This window comes from Cyanistes caeruleus, chromosome 9, assembly GCF_971803275.1.
Source record: "Cyanistes caeruleus chromosome 9, bCyaCae1.hap1.1, whole genome shotgun sequence".
Classification (NCBI taxonomy): Eukaryota; Metazoa; Chordata; class Aves; order Passeriformes; family Paridae; genus Cyanistes; species Cyanistes caeruleus.
In genome coordinates, this window is record NC_141709.1 from 9271309 (window position 1) to 9294584 (window position 23276).

At 62.1% G+C, this 23276-nt stretch overlaps 1 protein-coding gene across 1 annotated transcript in view; it reads right to left on the reverse strand.

Annotated features, from left to right (window-relative positions):
- The window catches only part of LOC147651519 (endogenous retrovirus group K member 6 Gag polyprotein-like), a 222124-nt gene that overhangs the window by 27751 nt on the left and 171097 nt on the right, over positions 1 to 23276 (reverse strand). The window lies entirely within an intron of this gene.

The following is a 23276-nucleotide window of genomic DNA, read 5'->3' on the forward strand; positions in this document are numbered from 1 at the left end:
AAATATAGAATGTGTTCTCATACCCAGTGTCTCAGGTGCTTTCTCTGGTGCCCAGTGCGCAGGGCATAGAGGGAGAGGGGAAAAGGGTGCTTGTGCTCAGCAAGCTGCCCAGGCGTGCAGTGGGGAAGGGAAAATGGCCAGAAGGCCCTCGGCCTTGGGTGGTTCTGCTGAAGCCTTAACGCTGCCCACAGAGGAGCTGGGCAGGGGCTGGAGCTGTGGGGATCGCTGTGATTGTGGTGCCTGGAGATGGGCACGAGGCTTCTCCCAGCCAGGAAGCGCCGTCTGTGTCCTGCAGCCCGTGGGTTGCTGGCGGGATTGCTGAGGGCTCTGAGGCTCTCTCAATCTGGCTCCTCTGGAGCTCCATCGGGGCTGCACCGCTGCCGGGCAGGTTGGCCGGGCTGGGGGAGAGCAGAGGGGCCAGGGTGGTGGAAGCCCTGAGGAAATTGGGTGTCAGAGGCCACGAGCAGCCCCCAGGCAGTCACCTTGTTCCTGTCACCCGCTGCTCTGGTGCTTCCCCTGAGAGACTGCCATGCCTGCAGCAGAAGCCCTCGAGGCTGGGCCTCAGCAGCCCCGAGGTGCCCAGGCTGGGCTGTCTCGGGACAAGGAGGGCAAGGAGGCCCTGGCAGGGCACAGCCAGTGGGTGCTGCCAGGGCAGCGGGCAGAGGCAGGGCTGGCGGCCAGCCCGGGCCCCCGCGCCTGCCCAGGCCACGGTGCTGAGACCAAGGCTCCCCTGACACAGAGCTCTGTGTCTGCACAGCTTCTGCCTCCATGGGGAGGGTGGTGATGTCTCCTCAAGCAGCGCTGCTGAGTCGCTGCTGCTGAAGCGGCTCTGGACAGAGCAGAAACGGCACCAGAGCGTGCACAGGAACGGCCCTCAGGGCTGGGCTGGAGTGGCCAAGATGCCTCCTTCTCTTGCAGGAATAACAGAGATGGTGGACACAGTCCCTTCAGTATATATGTTCTACAGGCTGTAGTTAGGTTCTTTATTGCAATTGCTATAGAGGTCCTTTCATTGTACATACATTTTATAGATTGTTGCTATGAAGATTCTTATAACATAAATACATTCTGTAGTTCATTGTTGGTGGTGGTGCTGTTGTGTAAATAAATTGTCCTTGTTTGTCACAGGCTGTCTGTCTTTGCATTTGCTTTGGGCACAGGCAGCATTTGCACAGCTGTGGTTTCCCCTTGCCCTGGGTTCCTGAGGCTGGAGGTCCCTGGGGGTGCTGGCACAGCCACCCTGGGGCTGGGGTCCCCGTGCACAGGAGGGAACCACTGGTGGCGCTCCCGGCACTGGGCACCGCTCGTGTTCCTGGGCTGCTGCAGAGCGGTGTCCCCAAGAGCAAAGCTGTCACCAGCAGAGAGGGGGCTCTGACAGGAGCAGCCCCTGCAGCAATGCAAAGCAGGCAGGAAACCTCCTGCCACCCTTCCTGCTGCAGCCACAGGTTTGAGCTGTTCCTAAAGATCCTGTTGGGCTGTCTGAGACACTTGGGCCAAGGCATTGCTTCCAAGCTGGGCCACTTTGGCCGGGCTGGGTGGAGCCCCAGGGCAGGGGGCAGCGTGTGCAACGGCCCTTGGTGACACGGTGCATCATGGTAACCGTGGAATGGAACGGGACAGGGTGTCCAAGGGCCCTTTGTGACATGGGGTGACATTAGTGTTGGTGGTGACACAGCCACACCACAGTGCCTGGTGCACGTGACAGGGCAGGACGGGACAGAGTGGTGCTGTGAGGAGCCCCCACACGGCGCACTCATTCCTTGCTGACCCAGAGCCTTTCTGAGGCGTTACTCCTGCAGGTCACCTCGAGGCCAGACCACAGCACTCGGTGACCTGCAGCCTTCCCGAGGCTTCACTTCTGGTGAGGTGAAGCACCACACTTCTCAGGTGTGCTCGAGCCCAGACCGTGGCATTTCCTCACCGCGGTCCTTGACGACGAGTCTCCTGTCCTTGTGGCACGAGCCCCTGAGACCCAAGTGCAGGACTGGCTGTCCTGCAGCCTTGCCAAGACTTCACTCCTGCAGGTGCCTTCCAGGCACAGCTGCAGGACTTGCCAACTCAGACCTTTTCTGAGCCACCTCTGCTGCGAGTAGCCATGAATCCAGGCAGTGATGTTGAGCAGAGACCTCCAAGTGTCCCCAAGCTGACCTGGGTGAAGGAGGAGAAAGAAGGCCCTGGGACTGCCCCAGCACAGCAGCCTGGAGAGCTGGAGCAATTTCAGCCACCTCAGGAGGGTGAGCGGCAGACCTGGGCCTGCAGCCAGCTTGGCCTCGTCCCATCCCATCCCATCCCATCCCATCCCATCCCATCCCATCCCATCCCATCCCATCCCATCCCATCCCATCCCCCGGGGACACACCCATGGACAGGACAGAAGTGGGGCTGGGTCAGACGCCCTGGAGCTGTACTCTGTGCCCTGGGGCCTCCCGGGGCTGTCCCTGCCTGGGGAGTGCAGGGCTGGGCTGTGTTCTCCGGCCTCTCCCGCAGCCCCTCAGCTCAAGCTGCGCTCGCTCTTTGCCAGGAGCAGCCATGGAGCGCACTCGAGAGCAGGATCGCAGCCGTGGCCTCTTCCGCACAACAGCGCAGGTACCTGCAGCCATCCCCTCTCCTGCTCAGCCCAGCACCACGCTTGGAGCACTCCATGCAATGTCCCTCATTTCTTGCCCTTCTGCTGCAGATGATTTGCAAATTCATGAAGAGAATTCGGGAGGAAGAGACCACTGCCATGGGCACTGTGGTCAGAGCATACTCTCCCATCTTCAAAACCAAGGCCAGTGCTGCCCTGCTGGACATGCTTGTGGAGGAGGGTCCTTCCAGTCCAAAGCAAGTAAGCAGTCTGTGGCCTGGCTTCGATCCTCCCAGGAATTGCTTGGCCACGCCAGCTGCTCACTGCGAGCCTTTGAGGCCGTGGCAGTGCGGTGGGAAGAGAAGCACTTCTCTGGGAAGCTGGGCACATTACTCCTGCTGGCAGCTTTCCAAGTTTCCCTGTGCCTTCTCCAGGTGCTCCCCATGGTGAGGTTCATCTACCAGTGGCTCAAGGCTAATGAGTTTCCTGAGTACAATCTGTACAGGCCCCTTCTGGATATGACAGAGGCACAGCCTGCTGACGTGGTGATGGCTCTCCTGCGTGTGGCCCCATGGTGTGACAGGTACAGGGCCCACGTGCCCAGAGGGCTCAGGGCATCCCCCTGCACAGCCCGGCTCAGGTGTCTGACAAACAGAGGATTCCAGGGCCCTGTGGCTCCTCCCTTTGTCAGCCCTGGCACAGCAGCCCCCGAGCCTGCTGCCCTCAGGGGCCAGTCCCCACAGGGCTGGGCTGCCACTGAGGGGCAGTGGGCAGAGGCAGGGCTGGCAGCCAGCTCAGCTCCCTGCTGCTGCCCAGGCCACGGGGATGTGTCCCAGACCCCCCTGACACAGAACTCTGACCCCACAGAGCTGCTACCACCATGTGGAAGAGCATCATGTGCTCGTGCAGGGCTGCAGAGCCAGCCATGCTGATACTTCTGGATGTGCTGGGCACCTGGCCAGAGCTCAGCATGTGCACCTCCGACGGGGACCACACGGCTGTCCTTGCCCTGGCTGTGAGTTTCTGCAACTGACCTTTGCTCACCCCAAGGTCACCTCTCCCTCAGGTCTCCATCCTCCCTCCTCCCATGGCATCTCCCTGCATCAGGCACTGGGCTCCAACCTGGCCTAGGAGCAGCTCCAGGGCCACCAGGCCGGCTGCTGTCCCTACATCTCCACTGGCCTCTCCCTGCCACGCTCGGGCCCTGCCACATGGACACCTGAGCACTGAGCACTGACTCAGGCTGCTCTGTCCTTCACAGGCAACTGTGGTGATATGGAAGATGCTCCAGCTGCCCTGTCTCCCACATGCAGTGACAGTGTATTTCCCCCGTCTCTTGGTGCATCTGCTCTTGCAAGTGCTGTTCAGCACATTGGATCTGCCAGAGAAGGTCGATACCTTCTGGAAGAGATGCCAGCAGCAACACGGCCTTGCCATCAGCCCCAACAGGTGCTCCATGCCAGTCCTCCTGTCCCTGCCATGTCCCCAGGGCAGAAGCCCGTGCTCCCAGCATCACCTGGGCTTTGCTGTGCACACAGGTTTGCAGTGCAGACCCTGAAGGCCCTGCTCTGCCGACTGCACTATGAGGATGTGGTGGCAGCAGTGGAAGACGAGTGTGGCTGGGACACGCTGCTGTGTGCTGGCACGCACCACTGTGCTGTGGGTGTGCTGGCCAGGTGAGCTGCCCCCAAACAGCGTTTGTGCCCCGTGCCTGGGGTGCCCCACACAGTCCCCGTGGTCAGGGGCCAGAGGGCCTTGTCACCAAGGGATGGCCAAGGACACTGCACAAGCCTGGGAGAGGAGGGTGCCCAAGAGCAGCTGCTTCCCAAAGGGCCTGGGTCCCCTTGCAGGGTGGTGGAGAAGGGCCAAGCTCCTCCTGGGAGTCAGTCCATGGAGAGGTTTTTCCCACTGGCTCAGGGTCTTGGTTCCTTTTTCCTCCCATCAGAGCAATGCGTCACGTGTCCCTACCCTTGTGTTCTGCGATTGCATTCTACCTGCTCGGGCTGCTCAGCAAAGACACGGCACACGGGGATTTGGCCGCCATGGCGTTCCTTGTGGAGGTGAGCCTGAAGGGCAGCGCTGTCTCGCTGAGCTGTCTCCCAGCTCTCTGCCCTCTCGGTGCCGCAGCCGCCCGGGATGGTGCCCACGCCCTGTGCTGCTGCCTGGGCCCAGCCCTGTGCGCTGCTGCCCCATCACCGGCCTGTGCCCTTCAGATGTTGGAGTGCCTGGACTCGAGTGAATACCGTGACAGCGTCCTGGAGATCGCATCAAACAAACTGCAGAGCGAGTGCAGGGAGAGGCGTCGCTTGGCACTCAGAGGCCTTGTGGTGCTCGGCAAGAATTCCTCCATGGTGAGAAGGGAGCAGCGGCTGCCGGCGTGGGGCTGGGGAAGGCAGTGGCTTGCGCTTGGCTGGCCTTTGGGCACTGAGGCAGCTGCTGCCAGCTCTCCTGCCTCCTGCCTCTTGCCTCCTGCCCCAGGCCTTTGGCACAGGCCTTTGGCCTCTGGGCCCTGTGGCAGCAGGGTGGCATTTCACACACTTGTGTTCCACACAGGCCAAAAGAATGTGGGGCCTGCATGAAAGGCTCGTGGAGCTCCTGGGGGAAAATGACAGCCATGTGCTTGGGATGAGCATCGCTCTCCTCAGCCGTTTGCTCCTGTACAGTGGTGGCCCGATAACCATCCCCCTCGGCCTGCAGCTGGCTGAGGCGCTCCTGCCGCTCTTTGACAATGTAAGGCTCTGTGTCTCCAGCCATGGCTGCTGCCTTGGCACTGTGCCCTGGGCATTTGCAGGCCTGTGCCCAGGTGGGCCTGAAGCAGCTGATGCTGAGGTCTTTATTTCTTCCTTTCGTACAGGACGATAGCCAGGTGCAGCTGTGCTCCATGTTCATCTTCCAAGAGATGATGGATTTAGTACCAAAGGAGGGGAAAAAGGCCCTGAAGTCCCACGTGCAGCAGAGCCTGCTCCCACTCTCCTTGCACTGCCATGATGAGAACCAGCGCGTGGTTGATGTGAGGACTCGGCAGCTGCCGTGGCTCCCTGGCAGGGCGCTCGGCTGCCTCCTGCTCTGCTGCCTCGCAGGCTGCAGCTCCCTCCTGGTCTTGGCCCAGGGACGTGGGTCCTGTGCCCTGGGCTGTGGTGCCATCTCTGGGTCTCTGCTGCTCTCCAGGCCTCCCGGGAAACGCTGCTCTGTTCCGCCCGATTCCTGAAGAGGAAGGATCTCCAGCAGATGCTGCGGGTGGATCAGACCTGGAGGTTCGGCGAGGGCTTGGTAAGGGCGGGCTGGAAGCCCCAGCCCAAGGTTGGAGAAGCTCAGTGTGTGCGGCTGGCAGCTGTGCCCTGCCCAGTGCCGCACCCAGGGCCGCCAGCCTGTGCTGCTCCCTTCCCTGGGCCCCGCGGGCTCTACTCCAGCCCCCTGTGGCCCCGAGCCGTGTGCCCATGGAGCCCCGGCACCGCTGGTCTGTCGGGCAGGGCAGCACCGCGGCTCCCCGGGCAGCCCCCGGCCCTCTGCCCCCTCCAGAGCCCGGCGCCAGCGGCTGCTGCCCGGTGCCTCAGGGCTGGGCGGGCACGGGAGGCCGGGGCTGGCCGCAGGCAGCAGTGCCCGGCCGAGGGGCAGAGCCCGCACCAACCCTTCCCTCCCGCCGCTCTCTGCAGCTGGCACAGGACAGGAGCCGAGCGGCTGAGCACCTGCACCGGGCCCTGCTGTACCTGGACAGCCCGCAGGAGTCCCTGCGAGCGGCGGCCATCAGGTTCATTGGTGAGCCACGAACCGGGCTGGGCTCCCTCCCTGCCCCGCCGCAGCTCGGCCCCAGCCCCGGCTGCTGCCCCGGCCCTGGAGCCCCGGCTGCCCTCGGGGCTGCTGCTGCCGGCCTCTGGCAGCCGGGGCCCTTGGGCTGAGTCAGGATGCGGCAAGGGCCGGGGCTGAGCCCTGCCGGGGCAGGAGGCCGTGTGGCCCCAGGGCTGGCAGCGCCGCTGGCAGGGAGCTGTGCTGCTGGGACCCTGACAGGCTCTGTGTTCCCAGGGATGGCCGGGCAGCACCTCCGGGGGAACAAACGAGAGCTCCAGAGCATCTGTCAGGGTGAGTGAGGGCAGCGGGCTGCCAGCCCCGGCTGCCAAGGGGAGCTGCAATCCCTGCCCCGGCTGCCCAGGGCTCTGCTCCCTGTGCGGACCAGGCCTGGTGTGGCCAGGGCACACACAGAGATTTCAGGGGCACGAGTGCCAATAGTGTCCAGTGGCTTTGGGCTGATCCCTTTGGTCCCTGCTCCCTCCTGGCCATGGCCAGAGCCACCTGGGTTGGCCCTTGCACGGGGCTCTCCTCGGGTACCTGCAGATCCAGATCTGACCATGGAGATCTGTTCCTCTCTCTTGCAGCCCTTGATGACAAGGCACAGGACATCAGCCCTGCCATCAGACTGCTGGCTCTGGAAACAGCCTTTGTCCTCCGCGCAGCTCAAGGCTCCATCTTGCAGAAGTGGCGAGATGGATTCCGCAGGGCACGCAAGAACCGCCCTTGTCTGTGGGCCCGTGGCTGGCGGTGCTGCTGGAGCTCTGAGGAGAGCTGAATTGAGAGGCTCTCTGTCTGCCGGGGCCATCTGAGCCGGGCAGGATTTTTCTTTAGGATATTTTTTTTATTCCTTCTTCTTCGTTCTTTTTAATATAGATATATAGAAATAGAAATATATAGAATATAGATATAGAATTATATATAGAAATATAGAATTATATTTAGAAATATAGAATGTGTTCTCATACCCAGTGTCTCAGGTGCTTTCTCTGGTGCCCAGTGCGCAGGGCATAGAGGGAGAGGGGAAAAGGGTGCTTGTGCTCAGCAAGCTGCCCAGGCGTGCAGTGGGGAAGGGAAAATGGCCAGAAGGCCCTCGGCCTTGGGTGGTTCTGCTGAAGCCTTAACGCTGCCCACAGAGGAGCTGGGCAGGGGCTGGAGCTGTGGGGATCGCTGTGATTGTGGTGCCTGGAGATGGGCACGAGGCTTCTCCCAGCCAGGAAGCGCCGTCTGTGTCCTGCAGCCCGTGGGTTGCTGGCGGGATTGCTGAGGGCTCTGAGGCTCTCTCAATCTGGCTCCTCTGGAGCTCCATCGGGGCTGCACCGCTGCCGGGCAGGTTGGCCGGGCTGGGGGAGAGCAGAGGGGCCAGGGTGGTGGAAGCCCTGAGGAAATTGGGTGTCAGAGGCCACGAGCAGCCCCCAGGCAGTCACCTTGTTCCTGTCACCCGCTGCTCTGGTGCTTCCCCTGAGAGACTGCCATGCCTGCAGCAGAAGCCCTCGAGGCTGGGCCTCAGCAGCCCCGAGGTGCCCAGGCTGGGCTGTCTCGGGACAAGGAGGGCAAGGAGGCCCTGGCAGGGCACAGCCAGTGGGTGCTGCCAGGGCAGCAGGCAGAGGCAGGGCTGGCGGCCAGCCCGGGCCCCCGCGCCTGCCCAGGCCACGGTGCTGAGACCAAGGCTCCCCTGACACAGAGCTCTGTGTCTGCACAGCTTCTGCCTCCATGGGGAGGGTGGTGATGTCTCCTCGAGCAGCGCTGCTGAGTCGCTGCTGCTGAAGCGGCTCTGGACAGAGCAGAAACGGCACCAGAGCGTGCACAGGAACGGCCCTCAGGGCTGGGCTGGAGTGGCCAAGATGCCTCCTTCTCTTGCAGGAATAACAGAGATGGTGGACACAGTCCCTTCAGTATATATGTTCTACAGGCTGTAGTTAGGTTCTTTATTGCAATTGCTATAGAGGTCCTTTCATTGTACATACATTTTATAGATTGTTGCTATGAAGATTCTTATAACATAAATACATTCTGTAGTTCATTGTTGGTGGTGGTGCTGTTGTGTAAATAAATTGTCCTTGTTTGTCACAGGCTGTCTGTCTTTGCATTTGCTTTGGGCACAGGCAGCATTTGCACAGCTGTGGTTTCCCCTTGCCCTGGGTTCCTGAGGCTGGAGGTCCCTGGGGGTGCTGGCACAGCCACCCTGGGGCTGGGGTCCCCGTGCACAGGAGGGAACCACTGGTGGCGCTCCCGGCACTGGGCACCGCTCGTGTTCCTGGGCTGCTGCAGAGCGGTGTCCCCAAGAGCAAAGCTGTCACCAGCAGAGAGGGGGCTCTGACAGGAGCAGCCCCTGCAGCAATGCAAAGCAGGCAGGAAACCTCCTGCCACCCTTCCTGCTGCAGCCACAGGTTTGAGCTGTTCCTAAAGATCCTGTTGGGCTGTCTGAGACACTTGGGCCAAGGCATTGCTTCCAAGCTGGGCCACTTTGGCCGGGCTGGGTGGAGCCCCAGGGCAGGGGGCAGCGTGTGCAACGGCCCTTGGTGACACGGTGCATCATGGTAACCGTGGAATGGAACGGGACAGGGTGTCCAAGGGCCCTTTGTGACATGGGGTGACATTAGTGTTGGTGGTGACACAGCCACACCACAGTGCCTGGTGCACGTGACAGGGCAGGACGGGACAGAGTGGTGCTGTGAGGAGCCCCCACACGGCGCACTCATTCCTTGCTGACCCAGAGCCTTTCTGAGGCGTTACTCCTGCAGGTCACCTCGAGGCCAGACCACAGCACTCGGTGACCTGCAGCCTTCCCGAGGCTTCACTTCTGGTGAGGTGAAGCACCACACTTCTCAGGTGTGCTCGAGCCCAGACCGTGGCATTTCCTCACCGCGGTCCTTGACGACGAGTCTCCTGTCCTTGTGGCACGAGCCCCTGAGACCCAAGTGCAGGACTGGCTGTCCTGCAGCCTTGCCAAGACTTCACTCCTGCAGGTGCCTTCCAGGCACAGCTGCAGGACTTGCCAACTCAGACCTTTTCTGAGCCACCTCTGCTGCGAGTAGCCATGAATCCAGGCAGTGATGTTGAGCAGAGACCTCCAAGTGTCCCCAAGCTGACCTGGGTGAAGGAGGAGAAAGAAGGCCCTGGGACTGCCCCAGCACAGCAGCCTGGAGAGCTGGAGCAATTTCAGCCACCTCAGGAGGGTGAGCGGCAGACCTGGGCCTGCAGCCAGCTTGGCCTCGTCCCATCCCATCCCATCCCATCCCATCCCATCCCATCCCATCCCATCCCATCCCATCCCATCCCATCCCATCCCATCCCATCCCATCCCCCGGGGACACACCCATGGACAGGACAGAAGTGGGGCTGGGTCAGACGCCCTGGAGCTGTACTCTGTGCCCTGGGGCCTCCCGGGGCTGTCCCTGCCTGGGGAGTGCAGGGCTGGGCTGTGTTCTCCGGCCTCTCCCGCAGCCCCTCAGCTCAAGCTGCGCTCGCTCTTTGCCAGGAGCAGCCATGGAGCGCACTCGAGAGCAGGATCGCAGCCGTGGCCTCTTCCGCACAACAGCGCAGGTACCTGCAGCCATCCCCTCTCCTGCTCAGCCCAGCACCACGCTTGGAGCACTCCATGCAATGTCCCTCATTTCTTGCCCTTCTGCTGCAGATGATTTGCAAATTCATGAAGAGAATTCGGGAGGAAGAGACCACTGCCATGGGCACTGTGGTCAGAGCATACTCTCCCATCTTCAAAACCAAGGCCAGTGCTGCCCTGCTGGACATGCTTGTGGAGGAGGGTCCTTCCAGTCCAAAGCAAGTAAGGCAGTCTGTGGCCTGGCTTCGATCCTCCCAGGAATTGCTTGGCCACGCCAGCTGCTCACTGCGAGCCTTTGAGGCCGTGGCAGTGCGGTGGGAAGAGAAGCACTTCTCTGGGAAGCTGGGCACATTACTCCTGCTGGCAGCTTTCCAAGTTTCCCTGTGCCTTCTCCAGGTGCTCCCCATGGTGAGGTTCATCTACCAGTGGCTCAAGGCTAATGAGTTTCCTGAGTACAATCTGTACAGGCCCCTTCTGGATATGACAGAGGCACAGCCTGCTGACGTGGTGATGGCTCTCCTGCGTGTGGCCCCATGGTGTGACAGGTACAGGGCCCACGTGCCCAGAGGGCTCAGGGCATCCCCCTGCACAGCCCGGCTCAGGTGTCTGACAAACAGAGGATTCCAGGGCCCTGTGGCTCCTCCCTTTGTCAGCCCTGGCACAGCAGCCCCCGAGCCTGCTGCCCTCAGGGGCCAGTCCCCACAGGGCTGGGCTGCCACTGAGGGGCAGTGGGCAGAGGCAGGGCTGGCAGCCAGCTCAGCTCCCTGCTGCTGCCCAGGCCACGGGGATGTGTCCCAGACCCCCCTGACACAGAACTCTGACCCCACAGAGCTGCTACCACCATGTGGAAGAGCATCATGTGCTCGTGCAGGGCTGCAGAGCCAGCCATGCTGATACTTCTGGATGTGCTGGGCACCTGGCCAGAGCTCAGCATGTGCACCTCCGACGGGGACCACACGGCTGTCCTTGCCCTGGCTGTGAGTTTCTGCAACTGACCTTTGCTCACCCCAAGGTCACCTCTCCCTCAGGTCTCCATCCTCCCTCCTCCCATGGCATCTCCCTGCATCAGGCACTGGGCTCCAACCTGGCCTAGGAGCAGCTCCAGGGCCACCAGGCCGGCTGCTGTCCCTACATCTCCACTGGCCTCTCCCTGCCACGCTCGGGCCCTGCCACATGGACACCTGAGCACTGAGCACTGACTCAGGCTGCTCTGTCCTTCACAGGCAACTGTGGTGATATGGAAGATGCTCCAGCTGCCCTGTCTCCCACATGCAGTGACAGTGTATTTCCCCCGTCTCTTGGTGCATCTGCTCTTGCAAGTGCTGTTCAGCACATTGGATCTGCCAGAGAAGGTCGATACCTTCTGGAAGAGATGCCAGCAGCAACACGGCCTTGCCATCAGCCCCAACAGGTGCTCCATGCCAGTCCTCCTGTCCCTGCCATGTCCCCAGGGCAGAAGCCCGTGCTCCCAGCATCACCTGGGCTTTGCTGTGCACACAGGTTTGCAGTGCAGACCCTGAAGGCCCTGCTCTGCCGACTGCACTATGAGGATGTGGTGGCAGCAGTGGAAGACGAGTGTGGCTGGGACACGCTGCTGTGTGCTGGCACGCACCACTGTGCTGTGGGTGTGCTGGCCAGGTGAGCTGCCCCCAAACAGCGTTTGTGCCCCGTGCCTGGGGTGCCCCACACAGTCCCCGTGGTCAGGGGCCAGAGGGCCTTGTCACCAAGGGATGGCCAAGGACACTGCACAAGCCTGGGAGAGGAGGGTGCCCAAGAGCAGCTGCTTCCCAAAGGGCCTGGGTCCCCTTGCAGGGTGGTGGAGAAGGGCCAAGCTCCTCCTGGGAGTCAGTCCATGGAGAGGTTTTTCCCACTGGCTCAGGGTCTTGGTTCCTTTTTCCTCCCATCAGAGCAATGCGTCACGTGTCCCTACCCTTGTGTTCTGCGATTGCATTCTACCTGCTCGGGCTGCTCAGCAAAGACACGGCACACGGGGATTTGGCCGCCATGGCGTTCCTTGTGGAGGTGAGCCTGAAGGGCAGCGCTGTCTCGCTGAGCTGTCTCCCAGCTCTCTGCCCTCTCGGTGCCGCAGCCGCCCGGGACGGTGCCCACGCCCTGTGCTGCTGCCTGGGCCCAGCCCTGTGCGCTGCTGCCCCATCACCGGCCTGTGCCCTTCAGATGTTGGAGTGCCTGGACTCGAGTGAATACCGTGACAGCGTCCTGGAGATCGCATCAAACAAACTGCAGAGCGAGTGCAGGGAGAGGCGTCGCTTGGCACTCAGAGGCCTTGTGGTGCTCGGCAAGAATTCCTCCATGGTGAGAAGGGAGCAGCGGCTGCCGGCGTGGGGCTGGGGAAGGCAGTGGCTTGCGCTTGGCTGGCCTTTGGGCACTGAGGCAGCTGCTGCCAGCTCTCCTGCCTCCTGCCTCTTGCCTCCTGCCCCAGGCCTTTGGCACAGGCCTTTGGCCTCTGGGCCCTGTGGCAGCAGGGTGGCATTTCACACACTTGTGTTCCACACAGGCCAAAAGAATGTGGGGCCTGCATGAAAGGCTCGTGGAGCTCCTGGGGGAAAATGACAGCCATGTGCTTGGGATGAGCATCGCTCTCCTCAGCCGTTTGCTCCTGTACAGTGGTGGCCCGATAACCATCCCCCTCGGCCTGCAGCTGGCTGAGGCGCTCCTGCCGCTCTTTGACAATGTAAGGCTCTGTGTCTCCAGCCATGGCTGCTGCCTTGGCACTGTGCCCTGGGCATTTGCAGGCCTGTGCCCAGGTGGGCCTGAAGCAGCTGATGCTGAGGTCTTTATTTCTTCCTTTCGTACAGGACGATAGCCAGGTGCAGCTGTGCTCCATGTTCATCTTCCAAGAGATGATGGATTTAGTACCAAAGGAGGGGAAAAAGGCCCTGAAGTCCCACGTGCAGCAGAGCCTGCTCCCACTCTCCTTGCACTGCCATGATGAGAACCAGCGCGTGGTTGATGTGAGGACTCGGCAGCTGCCGTGGCTCCCTGGCAGGGCGCTCGGCTGCCTCCTGCTCTGCTGCCTCGCAGGCTGCAGCTCCCTCCTGGTCTTGGCCCAGGGACGTGGGTCCTGTGCCCTGGGCTGTGGTGCCATCTCTGGGTCTCTGCTGCTCTCCAGGCCTCCCGGGAAACGCTGCTCTGTTCCGCCCGATTCCTGAAGAGGAAGGATCTCCAGCAGATGCTGCGGGTGGATCAGACCTGGAGGTTCGGCGAGGGCTTGGTAAGGGCGGGCTGGAAGCCCCAGCCCAAGGTTGGAGAAGCTCAGTGTGTGCGGCTGGCAGCTGTGCCCTGCCCAGTGCCGCACCCAGGGCCGCCAGCCTGTGCTGCTCCCTTCCCTGGGCCCCGCGGGCTCTACTCCAGCCCCCTGTGGCCCCGAGCCGTGTGCCCATGGAGCCCCGGCACCGCTGGTCTGTCGGGCAGGGCAGCACCGCGGCTCCCCGGGCAGCCCCCGGCCCTCTGCCCCCTCCAGAGCCCGGCGCCAGCGGCTGCTGCCCGGTGCCTCAGGGCTGGGCGGGCACGGGAGGCCGGGGCTGGCCGCAGGCAGCAGTGCCCGGCCGAGGGGCAGAGCCCGCACCAACCCTTCCCTCCCGCCGCTCTCTGCAGCTGGCACAGGACAGGAGCCGAGCGGCTGAGCACCTGCACCGGGCCCTGCTGTACCTGGACAGCCCGCAGGAGTCCCTGCGAGCGGCGGCCATCAGGTTCATTGGTGAGCCACGAACCGGGCTGGGCTCCCTCCCTGCCCCGCCGCAGCTCGGCCCCAGCCCCGGCTGCTGCCCCGGCCCTGGAGCCCCGGCTGCCCTCGGGGCTGCTGCTGCCGGCCTCTGGCAGCCGGGGCCCTTGGGCTCAGTCAGGATGCGGCAAGGGCCGGGGCTGAGCCCTGCCGGGGCAGGAGGCCGTGTGGCCCCAGGGCTGGCAGCGCCGCTGGCAGGGAGCTGTGCTGCTGGGACCCTGACAGGCTCTGTGTTCCCAGGGATGGCCGGGCAGCACCTCCGGGGGAACAAACGAGAGCTCCAGAGCATCTGTCAGGGTGAGTGAGGGCAGCGGGCTGCCAGCCCCGGCTGCCAAGGGGAGCTGCAATCCCTGCCCCGGCTGCCCAGGGCTCTGCTCCCTGTGCGGACCAGGCCTGGTGTGGCCAGGGCACACACAGAGATTTCAGGGGCACGAGTGCCAATAGTGTCCAGTGGCTTTGGGCTGATCCCTTTGGTCCCTGCTCCCTCCTGGCCATGGCCAGAGCCACCTGGGTTGGCCCTTGCACGGGGCTCTCCTCGGGTACCTGCAGATCCAGATCTGACCATGGAGATCTGTTCCTCTCTCTTGCAGCCCTTGATGACAAGGCACAGGACATCAGCCCTGCCATCAGACTGCTGGCTCTGGAAACAGCCTTTGTCCTCCGCGCAGCTCAAGGCTCCATCTTGCAGAAGTGGCGAGATGGATTCCGCAGGGCACGCAAGAACCGCCCTTGTCTGTGGGCCCGTGGCTGGCGGTGCTGCTGGAGCTCTGAGGAGAGCTGAATTGAGAGGCTCTCTGTCTGCCGGGGCCATCTGAGCCGGGCAGGATTTTTCTTTAGGATATTTTTTTTATTCCTTCTTCTTCGTTCTTTTTAATATAGATATATAGAAATAGAAATATATAGAATATAGATATAGAATTATATATAGAAATATAGAATTATATTTAGAAATATAGAATGTGTTCTCATACCCAGTGTCTCAGGTGCTTTCTCTGGTGCCCAGTGCGCAGGGCATAGAGGGAGAGGGGAAAAGGGTGCTTGTGCTCAGCAAGCTGCCCAGGCGTGCAGTGGGGAAGGGAAAATGGCCAGAAGGCCCTCGGCCTTGGGTGGTTCTGCTGAAGCCTTAACGCTGCCCACAGAGGAGCTGGGCAGGGGCTGGAGCTGTGGGGATCGCTGTGATTGTGGTGCCTGGAGATGGGCACGAGGCTTCTCCCAGCCAGGAAGCGCCGTCTGTGTCCTGCAGCCCGTGGGTTGCTGGCGGGATTGCTGAGGGCTCTGAGGCTCTCTCAATCTGGCTCCTCTGGAGCTCCATCGGGGCTGCACCGCTGCCGGGCAGGTTGGCCGGGCTGGGGGAGAGCAGAGGGGCCAGGGTGGTGGAAGCCCTGAGGAAATTGGGTGTCAGAGGCCACGAGCAGCCCCCAGGCAGTCACCTTGTTCCTGTCACCCGCTGCTCTGGTGCTTCCCCTGAGAGACTGCCATGCCTGCAGCAGAAGCCCTCGAGGCTGGGCCTCAGCAGCCCCGAGGTGCCCAGGCTGGGCTGTCTCGGGACAAGGAGGGCAAGGAGGCCCTGGCAGGGCACAGCCAGTGGGTGCTGCCAGGGCAGCAGGCAGAGGCAGGGCTGGCGGCCAGCCCGGGCCCCCGCGCCTGCCCAGGCCACGGTGCTGAGACCAAGGCTCCCCTGACACAGAGCTCTGTGTCTGCACAGCTTCTGCCTCCATGGGGAGGGTGGTGATGTCTCCTCGAGCAGCGCTGCTGAGTCGCTGCTGCTGAAGCGGCTCTGGACAGAGCAGAAACGGCACCAGAGCGTGCACAGGAACGGCCCTCAGGGCTGGGCTGGAGTGGCCAAGATGCCTCCTTCTCTTGCAGGAATAACAGAGATGGTGGACACAGTCCCTTCAGTATATATGTTCTACAGGCTGTAGTTAGGTTCTTTATTGCAATTGCTATAGAGGTCCTTTCATTGTACATACATTTTATAGATTGTTGCTATGAAGATTCTTATAACATAAATACATTCTGTAGTTCATTGTTGGTGGTGGTGCTGTTGTGTAAATAAATTGTCCTTGTTTGTCACAGGCTGTCTGTCTTTGCATTTGCTTTGGGCACAGGCAGCATTTGCACAGCTGTGGTTTCCCCTTGCCCTGGGTTCCTGAGGCTGGAGGTCCCTGGGGGTGCTGGCACAGCCACCCTGGGGCTGGGGTCCCCGTGCACAGGAGGGAACCACTGGTGGCGCTCCCGGCACTGGGCACCGCTCGTGTTCCTGGGCTGCTGCAGAGCGGTGTCCCCAAGAGCAAAGCTGTCACCAGCAGAGAGGGGGCTCTGACAGGAGCAGCCCCTGCAGCAATGCAAAGCAGGCAGGAAACCTCCTGCCACCCTTCCTGCTGCAGCCACAGGTTTGAGCTGTTCCTAAAGATCCTGTTGGGCTGTCTGAGACACTTGGGCCAAGGCATTGCTTCCAAGCTGGGCCACTTTGGCCGGGCTGGGTGGAGCCCCAGGGCAGGGGGCAGCGTGTGCAACGGCCCTTGGTGACACGGTGCATCATGGTAACCGTGGAATGGAACGGGACAGGGTGTCCAAGGGCCCTTTGCGACATGGGGTGACATTAGTGTTGGTGGTGACACAGCCACACCACAGTGCCTGGTGCACGTGACAGGGCAGGACGGGACAGAGTGGTGCTGTGAGGAGCCCCCACACGGCGCACTCATTCCTTGCTGACCCAGAGCCTTTCTGAGGCGTTACTCCTGCAGGTCACCTCGAGGCCAGACCACAGCACTCGGTGACCTGCAGCCTTCCCGAGGCTTCACTTCTGGTGAGGTGAAGCACCACACTTCTCAGGTGTGCTCGAGCCCAGACCGTGGCATTTCCTCACCGCGGTCCTTGACGACGAGTCTCCTGTCCTTGTGGCACGAGCCCCTGAGACCCAAGTGCAGGACTGGCTGTCCTGCAGCCTTGCCAAGACTTCACTCCTGCAGGTGCCTTCCAGGCACAGCTGCAGGACTTGCCAACTCAGACCTTTTCTGAGCCACCTCTGCTGCGAGTAGCCATGAATCCAGGCAGTGATGTTGAGCAGAGACCTCCAAGTGTCCCCAAGCTGACCTGGGTGAAGGAGGAGAAAGAAGGCCCTGGGACTGCCCCAGCACAGCAGCCTGGAGAGCTGGAGCAATTTCAGCCACCTCAGGAGGGTGAGCGGCAGACCTGGGCCTGCAGCCAGCTTGGCCTCGTCCCATCCCATCCCATCCCATCCCATCCCATCCCATCCCATCCCATCCCATCCCATCCCATCCCATCCCATCCCATCCCATCCCCCGGGGACACACCCATGGACAGGACAGAAGTGGGGCTGGGTCAGACGCCCTGGAGCTGTACTCTGTGCCCTGGGGCCTCCCGGGGCTGTCCCTGCCTGGGGAGTGCAGGGCTGGGCTGTGTTCTCCGGCCTCTCCCGCAGCCCCTCAGCTCAAGCTGCGCTCGCTCTTTGCCAGGAGCAGCCATGGAGCGCACTCGAGAGCAGGATCGCAGCCGTGGCCTCTTCCGCACAACAGCGCAGGTACCTGCAGCCATCCCCTCTCCTGCTCAGCCCAGCACCACGCTTGGAGCACTCCATGCAATGTCCCTCATTTCTTGCCCTTCTGCTGCAGATGATTTGCAAATTCATGAAGAGAATTCGGGAGGAAGAGACCACTGCCATGGGCACTGTGGTCAGAGCATACTCTCCCATCTTCAAAACCAAGGCCAGTGCTGCCCTGCTGGACATGCTTGTGGAGGAGGGTCCTTCCAGTCCAAAGCAAGTAAGGCAGTCTGTGGCCTGGCTTCGATCCTCCCAGGAATTGCTTGGCCACGCCAGCTGCTCACTGCGAGCCTTTGAGGCCGTGGCAGTGCGGTGGGAAGAGAAGCACTTCTCTGGGAAGCTGGGCACATTACTCCTGCTGGCAGCTTTCCAAGTTTCCCTGTGCCTTCTCCAGGTGCTCCCCATGGTGAGGTTCATCTACCAGTGGCTCAAGGCTAATGAGTTTCCTGAGTACAATCTGTACAGGCCCCTTCTGGATATGACAGAGGCACAGCCTGCTGACGTGGTGATGGCTCTCCTGCGTGTGGCCCCATGGTGTGACAGGTACAGGGCCCACGTGCCCAGAGGGCTCAGGGCATCCCCCTGCACAGCCCGGCTCAGGTGTCTGACAAACAGAGGATTCCAGGGCCCTGTGGCTCCTCCCTTTGTCAGCCCTGGCACAGCAGCCCCCGAGCCTGCTGCCCTCAGGGGCCAGTCCCCACAGGGCTGGGCTGCCACTGAGGGGCAGTGGGCAGAGGCAGGGCTGGCAGCCAGCTCAGCTCCCTGCTGCTGCCCAGGCCACGGGGATGTGTCCCAGACCCCCCTGACACAGAACTCTGACCCCACAGAGCTGCTACCACCATGTGGAAGAGCATCATGTGCTCGTGCAGGGCTGCAGAGCCAGCCATGCTGATACTTCTGGATGTGCTGGGCACCTGGCCAGAGCTCAGCATGTGCACCTCCGACGGGGACCACACGGCTGTCCTTGCCCTGGCTGTGAGTTTCTGCAACTGACCTTTGCTCACCCCAAGGTCACCTCTCCCTCAGGTCTCCATCCTCCCTCCTCCCATGGCATCTCCCTGCATCAGGCACTGGGCTCCAACCTGGCCTAGGAGCAGCTCCAGGGCCACCAGGCCGGCTGCTGTCCCTACATCTCCACTGGCCTCTCCCTGCCACGCTCGGGCCCTGCCACATGGACACCTGAGCACTGAGCACTGACTCAGGCTGCTCTGTCCTTCACAGGCAACTGTGGTGATATGGAAGATGCTCCAGCTGCCCTGTCTCCCACATGCAGTGACAGTGTATTTCCCCCGTCTCTTGGTGCATCTGCTCTTGCAAGTGCTGTTCAGCACATTGGATCTGCCAGAGAAGGTCGATACCTTCTGGAAGAGATGCCAGCAGCAACACGGCCTTGCCATCAGCCCCAACAGGTGCTCCATGCCAGTCCTCCTGTCCCTGCCATGTCCCCAGGGCAGAAGCCCGTGCTCCCAGCATCACCTGGGCTTTGCTGTGCACACAGGTTTGCAGTGCAGACCCTGAAGGCCCTGCTCTGCCGACTGCACTATGAGGATGTGGTGGCAGCAGTGGAAGACGAGTGTGGCTGGGACACGCTGCTGTGTGCTGGCACGCACCACTGTGCTGTGGGTGTGCTGGCCAGGTGAGCTGCCCCCAAACAGCGTTTGTGCCCCGTGCCTGGGGTGCCCCACACAGTCCCCGTGGTCAGGGGCCAGAGGGCCTTGTCACCAAGGGATGGCCAAGGACACTGCACAAGCCTGGGAGAGGAGGGTGCCCAAGAGCAGCTGCTTCCCAAAGGGCCTGGGTCCCCTTGCAGGGTGGTGGAGAAGGGCCAAGCTCCTCCTGGGAGTCAGTCCATGGAGAGGTTTTTCCCACTGGCTCAGGGTCTTGGTTCCTTTTTCCTCCCATCAGAGCAATGCGTCACGTGTCCCTACCCTTGTGTTCTGCGATTGCATTCTACCTGCTCGGGCTGCTCAGCAAAGACACGGCACACGGGGATTTGGCCGCCATGGCGTTCCTTGTGGAGGTGAGCCTGAAGGGCAGCGCTGTCTCGCTGAGCTGTCTCCCAGCTCTCTGCCCTCTCGGTGCCGCAGCCGCCCGGGATGGTGCCCACGCCCTGTGCTGCTGCCTGGGCCCAGCCCTGTGCGCTGCTGCCCCATCACCGGCCTGTGCCCTTCAGATGTTGGAGTGCCTGGACTCGAGTGAATACCGTGACAGCGTCCTGGAGATCGCATCAAACAAACTGCAGAGCGAGTGCAGGGAGAGGCGTCGCTTGGCACTCAGAGGCCTTGTGGTGCTCGGCAAGAATTCCTCCATGGTGAGAAGGGAGCAGCGGCTGCCGGCGTGGGGCTGGGGAAGGCAGTGGCTTGCGCTTGGCTGGCCTTTGGGCACTGAGGCAGCTGCTGCCAGCTCTCCTGCCTCCTGCCTCTTGCCTCCTGCCCCAGGCCTTTGGCACAGGCCTTTGGCCTCTGGGCCCTGTGGCAGCAGGGTGGCATTTCACACACTTGTGTTCCACACAGGCCAAAAGAATGTGGGGCCTGCATGAAAGGCTCGTGGAGCTCCTGGGGGAAAATGACAGCCATGTGCTTGGGATGAGCATCGCTCTCCTCAGCCGTTTGCTCCTGTACAGTGGTGGCCCGATAACCATCCCCCTCGGCCTGCAGCTGGCTGAGGCGCTCCTGCCGCTCTTTGACAATGTAAGGCTCTGTGTCTCCAGCCATGGCTGCTGCCTTGGCACTGTGCCCTGGGCATTTGCAGGCCTGTGCCCAGGTGGGCCTGAAGCAGCTGATGCTGAGGTCTTTATTTCTTCCTTTCGTACAGGACGATAGCCAGGTGCAGCTGTGCTCCATGTTCATCTTCCAAGAGATGATGGATTTAGTACCAAAGGAGGGGAAAAAGGCCCTGAAGTCCCACGTGCAGCAGAGCCTGCTCCCACTCTCCTTGCACTGCCATGATGAGAACCAGCGCGTGGTTGATGTGAGGACTCGGCAGCTGCCGTGGCTCCCTGGCAGGGCGCTCGGCTGCCTCCTGCTCTGCTGCCTCGCAGGCTGCAGCTCCCTCCTGGTCTTGGCCCAGGGACGTGGGTCCTGTGCCCTGGGCTGTGGTGCCATCTCTGGGTCTCTGCTGCTCTCCAGGCCTCCCGGGAAACGCTGCTCTGTTCCGCCCGATTCCTGAAGAGGAAGGATCTCCAGCAGATGCTGCGGGTGGATCAGACCTGGAGGTTCGGCGAGGGCTTGGTAAGGGCGGGCTGGAAGCCCCAGCCCAAGGTTGGAGAAGCTCAGTGTGTGCGGCTGGCAGCTGTGCCCTGCCCAGTGCCGCACCCAGGGCCGCCAGCCTGTGCTGCTCCCTTCCCTGGGCCCCGCGGGCTCTACTCCAGCCCCCTGTGGCCCCGAGCCGTGTGCCCATGGAGCCCCGGCACCGCTGGTCTGTCGGGCAGGGCAGCACCGCGGCTCCCCGGGCAGCCCCCGGCCCTCTGCCCCCTCCAGAGCCCGGCGCCAGCGGCTGCTGCCCGGTGCCTCAGGGCTGGGCGGGCACGGGAGGCCGGGGCTGGCCGCAGGCAGCAGTGCCCGGCCGAGGGGCAGAGCCCGCACCAACCCTTCCCTCCCGCCGCTCTCTGCAGCTGGCACAGGACAGGAGCCGAGCGGCTGAGCACCTGCACCGGGCCCTGCTGTACCTGGACAGCCCGCAGGAGTCCCTGCGAGCGGCGGCCATCAGGTTCATTGGTGAGCCACGAACCGGGCTGGGCTCCCTCCCTGCCCCGCCGCAGCTCGGCCCCAGCCCCGGCTGCTGCCCCGGCCCTGGAGCCCCGGCTGCCCTCGGGGCTGCTGCTGCCGGCCTCTGGCAGCCGGGGCCCTTGGGCTGAGTCAGGATGCGGCAAGGGCCGGGGCTGAGCCCTGCCGGGGCAGGAGGCCGTGTGGCCCCAGGGCTGGCAGCGCCGCTGGCAGGGAGCTGTGCTGCTGGGACCCTGACAGGCTCTGTGTTCCCAGGGATGGCCGGGCAGCACCTCCGGGGGAACAAACGAGAGCTCCAGAGCATCTGTCAGGGTGAGTGAGGGCAGCGGGCTGCCAGCCCCGGCTGCCAAGGGGAGCTGCAATCCCTGCCCCGGCTGCCCAGGGCTCTGCTCCCTGTGCGGACCAGGCCTGGTGTGGCCAGGGCACACACAGAGATTTCAGGGGCACGAGTGCCAATAGTGTCCAGTGGCTTTGGGCTGATCCCTTTGGTCCCTGCTCCCTCCTGGCCATGGCCAGAGCCACCTGGGTTGGCCCTTGCACGGGGCTCTCCTCGGGTACCTGCAGATCCAGATCTGACCATGGAGATCTGTTCCTCTCTCTTGCAGCCCTTGATGACAAGGCACAGGACATCAGCCCTGCCATCAGACTGCTGGCTCTGGAAACAGCCTTTGTCCTCCGCGCAGCTCAAGGCTCCATCTTGCAGAAGTGGCGAGATGGATTCCGCAGGGCACGCAAGAACCGCCCTTGTCTGTGGGCCCGTGGCTGGCGGTGCTGCTGGAGCTCTGAGGAGAGCTGAATTGAGAGGCTCTCTGTCTGCCGGGGCCATCTGAGCCGGGCAGGATTTTTCTTTAGGATATTTTTTTTATTCCTTCTTCTTCGTTCTTTTTAATATAGATATATAGAAATAGAAATATATAGAATATAGATATAGAATTATATATAGAAATATAGAATTATATTTAGAAATATAGAATGTGTTCTCATACCCAGTGTCTCAGGTGCTTTCTCTGGTGCCCAGTGCGCAGGGCATAGAGGGAGAGGGGAAAAGGGTGCTTGTGCTCAGCAAGCTGCCCAGGCGTGCAGTGGGGAAGGGAAAATGGCCAGAAGGCCCTCGGCCTTGGGTGGTTCTGCTGAAGCCTTAACGCTGCCCACAGAGGAGCTGGGCAGGGGCTGGAGCTGTGGGGATCGCTGTGATTGTGGTGCCTGGAGATGGGCACGAGGCTTCTCCCAGCCAGGAAGCGCCGTCTGTGTCCTGCAGCCCGTGGGTTGCTGGCGGGATTGCTGAGGGCTCTGAGGCTCTCTCAATCTGGCTCCTCTGGAGCTCCATCGGGGCTGCACCGCTGCCGGGCAGGTTGGCCGGGCTGGGGGAGAGCAGAGGGGCCAGGGTGGTGGAAGCCCTGAGGAAATTGGGTGTCAGAGGCCACGAGCAGCCCCCAGGCAGTCACCTTGTTCCTGTCACCCGCTGCTCTGGTGCTTCCCCTGAGAGACTGCCATGCCTGCAGCAGAAGCCCTCGAGGCTGGGCCTCAGCAGCCCCGAGGTGCCCAGGCTGGGCTGTCTCGGGACAAGGAGGGCAAGGAGGCCCTGGCAGGGCACAGCCAGTGGGTGCTGCCAGGGCAGCGGGCAGAGGCAGGGCTGGCGGCCAGCCCGGGCCCCCGCGCCTGCCCAGGCCACGGTGCTGAGACCAAGGCTCCCCTGACACAGAGCTCTGTGTCTGCACAGCTTCTGCCTCCATGGGGAGGGTGGTGATGTCTCCTCAAGCAGCGCTGCTGAGTCGCTGCTGCTGAAGCGGCTCTGGACAGAGCAGAAACGGCACCAGAGCGTGCACAGGAACGGCCCTCAGGGCTGGGCTGGAGTGGCCAAGATGCCTCCTTCTCTTGCAGGAATAACAGAGATGGTGGACACAGTCCCTTCAGTATATATGTTCTACAGGCTGTAGTTAGGTTCTTTATTGCAATTGCTATAGAGGTCCTTTCATTGTACATACATTTTATAGATTGTTGCTATGAAGATTCTTATAACATAAATACATTCTGTAGTTCATTGTTGGTGGTGGTGCTGTTGTGTAAATAAATTGTCCTTGTTTGTCACAGGCTGTCTGTCTTTGCATTTGCTTTGGGCACAGGCAGCATTTGCACAGCTGTGGTTTCCCCTTGCCCTGGGTTCCTGAGGCTGGAGGTCCCTGGGGGTGCTGGCACAGCCACCCTGGGGCTGGGGTCCCCGTGCACAGGAGGGAACCACTGGTGGCGCTCCCGGCACTGGGCACCGCTCGTGTTCCTGGGCTGCTGCAGAGCGGTGTCCCCAAGAGCAAAGCTGTCACCAGCAGAGAGGG